Raw genomic sequence first — 10,227 nt, forward strand, 5'->3', positions numbered from 1 at the left:
TGAGTGAAAAAGATTTTGAAAAGGTTTTTACAAAAATCAGTAGTGAATAAGTTAAGGATCTTAATGGTTGGAATTCAAAGTCCTTGAATTCATCATCTATTCAATCTTTTATCATACTTGATCCTTCTCCAGTTCAATTCAAATCTTATCCAAATCCTTGTTTAAAGCCAATGACTCCTCTTTCTCAAAATTCTACCCAAAATCCAAATTCAAATTCCTTATCTACTCCTATTCTTGTTCAACATCATTTTTCGTTTCTCTTAAATTCACTCCAAACTCAATTAAAATTCAAATCCTATTCAAATTTCTCTGCAAAAGTTTCTTTTCTAAACACTAGATATACCTAAAGTGTCTTTGGGCTCAATCTTGCTCAAGTCCAAACCCTTAGCCAAGTCTTCTATAACGCCCAACACAAGGATCCACGAAATCTATAAATTTTCGCGGAGTTCTGGATAGTCTCATCTTCTCATGACGTTTCGGAGTTCAAAACGGCCTCAAATGCAAATCTTGACAATACCAAAATTGTAGGTATAGTCGAGAGCTTCGATTTGAACCTATGGAAGTCCTCTTTTGGATAATGGAGCTAGGAGTTATGGCCCCCGAAATCAGTGCTGCGCAGAGAAGTCCGAGTTCAAACAGTTTATCTTGTGACGCATTTTTGGAAATCAAGATGACGTTTTCAGATGTTCCAATGACTACCAAAGTTGTAGATCTATTCGAGTACTACAATTTAGAATCACAAAACGTCCAATTTGGAGTCCGGACGACGGAGATATTATCCTCGGAATACAGAGCTGCGAAAAAGGAATCGTAACCGACTCGAACTCGAATCCGATTCGTGTTCGGTTTGGACTCTACCTCATCCAGCCGCCCCTAGCCCTATATATATGAGTTGCATGCCCTCTCCTGCCTCTATTCCACGCCCCCAAGCCCTAGAAGTCGCTGCTGCCCTGTCCGTGCATCGCCGGAGCGCTGCCGTTCGCCGGAGCCGCCGTAGCCGCCGCCCGTGATGCGCTACGTTGTCTTCTCCGTGAATCCTTCTTCCTCGACCACCAAAGCAACGTGAGGACCTTTTCTTCTCCTCCCTTACTACTGTTTTAGCATCATACTAAGTCCCTAGCCAAGCTCTAGCCCCGGCCAAAGCCTGATCTACGTTGCCATGGTCGTCACCGTCGCGGACAGCCGCGAGACAGCCGCGCTGTAGCCGATTGGCATCGATGTTCCCGACCGACCAGAGATCAAATCACCAAGCCCTTTCACCGGTGCATGTCCTATAATGTTCCCCACGCCCTCACCAACCGGTTTGGCCAGTAGATTAGCCAAACTACCGCAATCAAGATCGACATACCCGCTGTCCGGTTTCTGGACGTGTTCAGCACGCGCACCGGATTTGCATTCGCGTCCTCTGTCAATCCGAAAGCCGTATGGATGCACCAACCACGTCACGACGTGTCCCATGGAGTCTTCTACGTTACCCTAGGAGCCCATCCCCGTTTGTGCAGCGACACGACCAGGACGCCATTGCCAACCACAGCATATCGCAGCCATCACCCGTCTCATCTATGATGATCGTTCCTCCTCTCAGTGGATGATCTACCAAAACCCATGCCATAGCATTGTGTTCCCGGGTTATATGAACATCTTTGTTCAAACGGTTCCTCAAAATTCATTGCCAATCTCCTAGAACGCGAGTGTCTTCGTTCCTACATCTGTTCGCGGTCACCACCAAACCTAGCAGCAGTCATCGTTGTTTTGCCGCTACCTCGGATGACCCCTTCCGAAACCAAGCATACCGCTGAGTTAGTCTTTCCGCGTTTTACGCTATGCTTCCCTTGTTTCACTAAAACACCACTGAAGCCGACATCGATGTCTGTAGCCACGTGCCCGATTGCCATCTCCGATGAAACCCGAACCATCACTGCTACATAGAGTGACCAGTAGTATCCTTAACCTAGAAGCTCAACCTTCGGTCTTTTTGATCCATCATAGGTGGTAGATACTATACCTTAGCATATCTCTTCTTTAATCCAAGATGGTACTTGCATAGCATACCAAGTCAGCGCCACATCATTCTCCTTAGCCTAGTCAAGCGAAGTCTAGTCTGCCCTAAACTTCTTGAATCTTGCGCAATGATGTTGTCAAGCTTAGCGCAATGATTTCACAATAAACTTTTTCACATAGGAAGATAACTCCAGTAAATTAGTCTTTTTTTTCAGTCTAATCCATCTCTCGAAAGCTCATTCTCTTTTCATCTTAACTCCGATTTAGGCGATTCTTGTGTCTAAATGTTTCTAAAATCATCCCTACCCAACCATAGTATTTTTAAAGTGTTTTGATGATGTTTGGTATGTTGTTCTTAGTGTTTGCTTTGTGTTGTTTGTCGGTAGTTCTCGCGATTAGTCGATAATGTTTCGGAGCAGTTCGAGGGACTTCAAGACCAAGATTTCGACAATACTGAGTAGCATTGGGAAAAAGGCAAGTGTCCTTGATCATATTGAACCTATGTTTTTAAATATTTTATTTTATAAAATTACATGCAGAGTCAATATGATGGGTAGTCACCTATGTTAGAGTTTTCCCTAGATTTTCCCTTATCATCCCTTGGAACCTAGATGGTTTATGGTTAGGTGTCTTTTATGGGTAGATTGCTTAGCCATGCTTTTGGGATGTTGAGAAGTGTCATAATCTTGACTAATGAACATATGCAACAATGGTTGTTAATGTGTTAATGGTCTAGCAATATGGAATCTTAAGCCTTGAGCAAAGTGGTTTGGATGGTTGTCATGGTTATGATGTTGGTTTAGTGTTTGCTCAGGTGACCTAAGTAAGGACCAGTTCGTGGAGCGACAACCCAAGAAGTAACGTACCAACCACGAGGCCGATATGGGTAAGGTGTGACATACTGATTAGAGTCTGTCCAGTGTGTGTTGGGTCAGCACAAAAGGGGGCTTCTGGGTAGGAGCTTTGCTTGCGTAAAGCCTGGCGGTAAAACCTAGTGGGCAGACACACAATGGATTAGTCTCTGGTTAGTGGCAAATGTCATGCAGTGATTCTTGGTGGCACACCACTGTCGTGTGTTAAGTGTTTCGCGAACACGGTAACATGGAATTCACTGACTCGTAGGGAAAGCTGGACAACCTCTGCAGAGTGTAAAACTGTTATAACAGCCGTGCTCACGGTTATGAGAGACTTGGATCCTCACATGATTAGTTGGGTTGTGGTTATGGGTTTGGTTATGGTTATGGTTCTGGTACAGGGAGTACTAGATAGTTGTGGTTATGGTTCTGGTACAGGGAGTACTAGATGGTTGTGGTAATGGTTCTGGTACAGGGAGTACTAGATGGTTTTGGTAATAGTACAGGGAGTACTAGACGGTTATGGTGCGCAAGGTGGGGAGCCTTGTATGCTGCGTGTTGGACTGTATGGGTTATATTCACTTAATACTTGCTTAATGCTTTTGAGTCCAAATATGTTTTCATTACTCGCATTTACGCAAATAAACCCTTGTGTTAGCCTATTCTTGGTATAAGCCTGCATATCATTACTTTCCCCCACTTGCTGAGTACTCTATGTACTCACACTTGCTATTTTCCCTACACCATGCGACATGTATGCTGCTGCTCAGTGAGTGAAGATGTTGAAAACTATCAAGACGAGGTTGTTACGTTCTAGGCGCGTGTCTCCCGGTCAGTTACCTGCGGTGTTGTTGGGCACCAGTGCTTCTGTTCCGCTGCAGATATCTTCATAGAAGACAATATATGTCAATTGCTGTAAGAGTTTAACATTTATTTAATAGAAGTATTGCTTTTGTTACTTCACCTGTGACGTCCTTATGTGTGTTGAACATCCTGGGCACACATAAGCCGCATCTGGTTTTGGCCGTTAAAACCGGGTGTGACACTTTTGCAAAAAAAACATGAATTATAGAATATGGTAGTACAATGTAGCCCCCGACTCTCTGGCCGAGGAGGAAAATGCTCTATCGGAAAGTAATAAAGAACATACCTATACCATGAAAAATATATGATGTAGCCCCCGACTCTCTGCTCGATGTCTGAATCGAGTGGAGAGTAATGTCGTACATCAAAAGTATGCGATGTAACCCCCGACTCTTTGTTTGATGTGATAATCAATACAGAGAGTAGAGCTGTAGTATTAAAAAAAAAATACCCGACCTGGCCCCTGACATTAAACAATGTAACTCCCTGCTCACTTTTTAACATGATAGTTAAATATAGAGTGAAGTATAAGCATAAAAATCTACAACGTAAGCCCCTGACTCTCTGCTCGATGACTGAATTGAGCGGAGAGTAGAGCATAAGCATCAACTCTTTCTCGAAAACACGCTCAAAGGCGTCAGCCCCCTAGCATATGGCTGCAATTTTATTGCAGTCATCGAATGAATCTGATCAATCGAGTAGGTGAGTATTAAAAACCCACTCCCTCTTGTGCTCATTTTCACCACAATATTTGATTTGATGCATCATAATGACGTTGCACCCCTCTTTGAAGAGATTAGACAAGTCATAACGCCTCAGTGATGACTCGACTTCTGCCAGACACACCGCGTGACCGAGGCAACCTTGTCATCACACCCAACGCTATCGGATCTTGGCAGCACCATTTCCACAGTATGACCCATTTCCATAGCTATAAATAAGGAAAAAACCGAAGCCATCTGATCTCACCCTGTTTCCTTCCATCATGCACACTGCCTAGTAAAACTTGTAGAGCTTGAGACCATGGCTTCCACTCCACCGTCGTCTCTTGAGCCATGTCCATAAATCAGAGGAGTAGGACCTCTTGCCCCAAGGCCTCTCGCCATGGTTCCTCCCAGTGTCATCATCATTTCCTCTGACGAGGAATAATCGAGTGAAAGGCCTAGGAGGAGAGGGAACAAAATGTCCATTGGAGGTCATTGACCTTTCACCCGCCACCTCCAGTGTTTCCTTGACTCCGACGTTATGGAATGAGCATCACAGGAATAAACAATGTGGGCCGTGTAGGAGGGAGACAACGATGGTGGTGATCTTGATGAGATCATCGACTAGGTCACCAATGAGGTCTTCGACGATGGAGCCCCTGAGCTTTCGACAGTGAAGCAAGCACGGTCATCTTCTCCATCGACAAATGCCAAATTGTCTCCGCACCCCGTAGAGAACCAATCGGCATCATCAGCGTCAGTCAGTAGCTCCAGCAGGGCCTTTGCCTCGGCCACTCTCTCTGGCCCTTATGCTGGCCAGCTGTCAGTCCTCGGGATGATCAGTTTCCACCCCAAAGAGGAGTAGAGAAGGTTCCTCAACTCGTTCGAGGGCAAGTCGGGGTCCACATACTTTTGAACTTTTAGAAGTGGTGGATCTTCACTATTTGCAAGAGCTAGGTGGATCCTTTCTATCAACTTTGCACTAGCCAGGTAGGTTAGAAAGAGAAAAATATGTAATAGGATAGTCAATTTGATCAAAATGTAATCGACCCACCTTCAAGTTACCTTAATTATGAATGAAATTGTTAGAGTTAGTCGATGTTCCACGAGTACTCAAGTATCTCACCGTTTGGAGTAGATAACTATACTAATCCAGGTCGAGTAACTTTGACTACTATATAGGGTCCTTCCCACTTAGGTGATAACTTATGGCGCCTAGCCAGTTTTTGCACCTTTCGTAGAACAAGGTCACCAGCAGTGAGTTTCCTAGGCTAGATTTTCTGCCTATGATATCTACGCAACGCTTGTTGATATTTAGCCACTCGAATGGATGCTCGATCACGGTACTCCTTAAGTAGATTGATATTGTTTGCTCATAACTTCTCTTGCCCTTCTTCTGAGTAACTTTCCACTCGCGGTGATCCAAACTGCAATTCAGTCGGAAGCACTACCTCTGTTCTGTAGACTAAAAAGAAAGGAGTTTCACCGGTGGCCCTATTAGTCAAGGTAGAAATGGCCCATAGAACTGAGGGGAGCTCTTTCACCTAGCGTTTTGAGTAAGCTTTAAGCCTATGAAAAACTCGAGTTTTGATACCCTGCAAGACTATACTATTGGTGTGCTCAACCTGAACGTTACTTTGAGGGTGAGCTACAAGTTTTTAGGCCAAATTCTACACAGAACGCAATAAAGGTCACGCTTCTGAACTGGCTACCATTTTCTGTAATTAGCCGATGTGGAATACCGTATAGAGTAATTATGCTCCTCATTAACTTCTTGGTCGATTCTGCAATTATATTTCCCACGGTTCGGCCTCAATCCACTTAGTGAACGTGTCAGTAGCCACAAATAGGAATTTGAAACCACCTTGGGCCCTTGGGAAATGTCCCAGGATATCCAAGCCCCAGATAGAGGAAGGCCAAGAAAGAGGAATTATTTACAGAGCTTAGGCTAGTCGAGTGGTTTGCCTTCCAAAAAATTCACAGCTTTCGCACTTTTTGACCATTTTGGAAGCATCCTGGAGGGCAGTTGACCAAAAGAATCCTTGGTGGAAAACCTTTCCGACCAATGTGCGATAGGACACATGATTACCACATATGCCTACATGGATGTCGAGCAATATCTTATTGCCCTCTTCCTGATTGATGCACTCCATCAAGGTTCCGTTAATCCCCTTTCGTTAGAGCTTGCCGTCTACCAAAGTGTATAGCTTGGACTTATGAGGAATTTTCTCTACATACGGATAATCGTCAGGGATCTCTCGACCTTCGAGATAGGCTCGGAATGGAGTCATCCAAGTCGGTTCACATTCGAGTGGTGCAGCTACCATGTCTGCGAATCCTGTCTTGCTGGCTTGCCCAGACTGCTGGCTGAGTTGGGCATCATCAGAGCTTGAAACTATCGAGATATATGGTTTAAGGAGTTTCTCGATGAAGACTCCTACAGGTGTTGGAGAACGGGATGAAGCGAGCCTGGTGAATTCATCAGCAATGGAATTGTCGCTTCTTCGGATGTGCATGACTTACAGCTCTTCGAACCATTGCTTGAGCTTTTGTACTTCATTCAGATAAGCTGCAATGTTTTTGTCTAAGCACTGATACTCCTTTTGCACTTGGTTTACGACTAGCTGTGAGTCCCCTTTCACGAATAGTTGCCTGATACTGAGCAATATAGCTATGCAGAGCCCGTTTACCAGTCCTTCGTATTCTGCAACATTGTTGGAAGCTTTAAATTCTAACTGAATGACGTACCTGAGTTCATCACCCATTGGAGATTTGAGTAAGATGCCAAGCCCCAAGCCTTGAAGCATAAGCGATCCAGTGGTCTTCGATCATGTCTAGCTTTATTTCCTCAACATTCGTCCATTCTGCGATGAATTATGCTAATACTCCCGAACTCATAGAGCTCGACCTCCCATTGCGTGATTTGTCTAGTAGAATCCCTATTGCATATAACGTCCTTCAACAAATATGTCATCATGACAGTGATCTTGTGCACTTAGAAATAGTATCGTAGCTTTTGGAAGTCATCAAGATGGCATATAGCAACTTTTGCACTTGTGGGTATCGCAATTTAGCATCATGTAAGACTTTGCTCACATAGTAAACCGGCTTCTATATCTTGGCCTTCTTCTTGGGGCATTTCCATTGACTGCCAGGATAGTGCTTATGAATTGTGGGGTAGCTGAAATGTACAAAAAGAGCTCCTCTTTTTTGTTAGGCAGGGTTAGAATCAACGGAGATAATAAATACCTTTTTAACTCTTGCAAGGCCTTCTCTGCCTCTTTTGTCCATTGAACTGGTCGTTCTTCTTCAGAAACTTGAAGAAGGGTATCCCTCACTCGCCCATCTTGGAGATGAATTGACTATGGGCTAATATTCATCCTGTTAATTTTTGAACTTCCTTCAGTGTTCAAGGTGACCGCATCTGGTCAAGAGACTCAATTTTGTCTGGATTGGCCTCAATGCCACAACTTGAAACCAGGAAGTCAAGAAGCTTGTCGGATGAAATGCCAAACATGCACTTCTCGGGGTTATGCATCATACGATATTTTCTGAGGTTATCGAATGTTTCCTTGAGGTTGACAATTGTTGGAGCAAGAGTTCGTCTTGCCTCAGCAAGTACAGCGAGAGTTTCTTCTAAGGAGGAGACTCAAGCTTAGAGACGAAGTTTAACCGGAAGGAACACCACAAATTTATTAATGGTAGAAAAAATGGATCGATCTAGTGGGAGTATCACAGCGTGACTTGGTGTTTCTTCACCTCTGTGTCTTTCTGTCGTCTAGCCCTCTTTTTTTGCCTAGGCGGCTATGGCCCCTATTTATACTGTGTAGCTTGGCGTACAAGTTACCATAATGTAGTAATATCCGGGATCCGACCGATTTACTGGGCCTTATCTCGGATAACTACTTTTCTACCCTACCTGGGAGATAAATATCTACCGTTGTAACTATCGTGGTGCCTGCCCCTTGAAGGGGGCGAGCCGGTCGCTAATTGCAGCCCAACGCCGCATTGTCAGGGGTGTCAGGATAGCCCTCACTACACCAGGGTGCCAGAGTGGCGCCCATCAGCCTAGGCCTTTAATGCCGGTCACTTCCAAGCAGGCCAAGCACCACCGGCGCTCTCCTTCTGGCAGATCTTCCCAGGGCCTGCTGACTCATCTTGCTATCTTCGGGAACGTGGCCTGACCATCCTGAGGCGAGGGCATTGGGAGGCGTAGAGCAAGGAGGTAAAGGCGTTGGGAGGCGGGACCCCGGAGGGCTGGGACTTCGGAAGGCCGAAGCTTCGGAGGATCAAGGCTTCGGGAGGCCGTGTTTTGGAAGGCCTTGGGGGGTTAAGCCGACGGAGTCAAGGAAAGGCTTCGTAGGCGTGAAGGGATACCGTCAGAGGATCTGATGATATCAGAGATCGAGCTTCTAGTAGAGGGTTCGGGGGGACTGGGATGATGATCTTCAACCGTTATGCTCAGGCTGGTTTATTTTCCCCCCAATAGTACCCCCTCATTCTCGGGCCCTGAAGTTTCGGAGGGGGGAGAGGATGCAGAGGAAAAATCAACCCCAGCCTGGTATCATATCAAGGATGTCTAATGGTGATTCTCTGTCCTCCGAAGTCACAAGAGTAGAGGTTTCGTGTGGGTTTGGAGAATCCCGCACATTCGCCTGGCGGGACAAGACGTGCCACTACCTCGTTTTGACTAGATAATGCTAGGGGTCACCGGGGTCTCTTGCCCATGATCCTGTCACGCGCCGAAAGGGGTTTGGGTCATAAATGTGATGGGACGTCCGTGCGAGAAAATGAGGCATTTTGTCATGGAGTGTCGCCACGTGCTAGAGGGAAACCGGATAGGGCCACGGCCCTGTCCCCTAGGCGTTTAATGGGAGGACACGGCGACGCTCACCCTGCTTTGTCTTCCGGACTTATGTGGCTACGTGGCTCGGGTATAAAGCCGGGGGTTACCCGGCTGGAGCTTCTACAACCCCAGGAGTAGCAGTTTAGCCTTGACTTGAGTATGGCATCGTCTTCCTCCTCATCCTCCTCGAAGACATTGATGATCTCGATGGCTCCTTCGAGAGCCGGGCTGCTTTGGTTGTCAGTAGAGGTGTCGGAGGTGGAACGGCTTCCACCTCTACAGGGGAGGTGGTTGTCCACTGCTCCGGCCCAACCTTTGGCCGGGGAGGGCGTGCCTGTTGAGATCATCGATATCTCTGATGACGACGAGGAGATTGACTGGGATCTACTGCTGACGGAGAGTGAGCCAGCGGCTATGGGCCCAACGGTGAAGCAGGAAGAGGCCGGGAAGGCGAGGAAAAGGGCCTCGCTGGTGACCTCCTCGGACTCCTCAGCGTCCTCCAGTAGCTCAGGAGCCAGCTACTGTATTGGCTTCCGCAATGGCAAGCCGCAGATGAGGCGCATACGCCGTCTCATACGTGGCCCCTGCCAGGACTTGTAGGAGGTGGAGGCAGTCACCGGGGTGACGTACTTGGTGACACTGTGATATATCCATGTCATGGCTGGACTTAGTCACCTTGTGCTCTTTCTCACCTTGTTTTGCTCCATAGGGATCCATTTTCTTCGTGGCGATTTCTGTGCAGTTGTTTTGGTTTGTATCTCCTAGATGTATCGGTTGTTTAATAATATAACGTGGATCTTCGGGAACAGTCGTGTCAACCTCCATATCGCAATGGGAGAGGACCCTTAAAATGGGTGGCACGTGATGAGAGGATTAGGCCCGATTTTTCGTTAGGTAATGGTAAGTCGATTGGTGGAGACTCGATGTTGACGATCCGAGGCTTCCGATCAGGACAGAA

The sequence above is a fragment of the Phragmites australis genome, chromosome 6 (assembly GCF_958298935.1).
Source record: "Phragmites australis chromosome 6, lpPhrAust1.1, whole genome shotgun sequence".
Taxonomy (NCBI): domain Eukaryota; kingdom Viridiplantae; phylum Streptophyta; class Magnoliopsida; order Poales; family Poaceae; genus Phragmites; species Phragmites australis.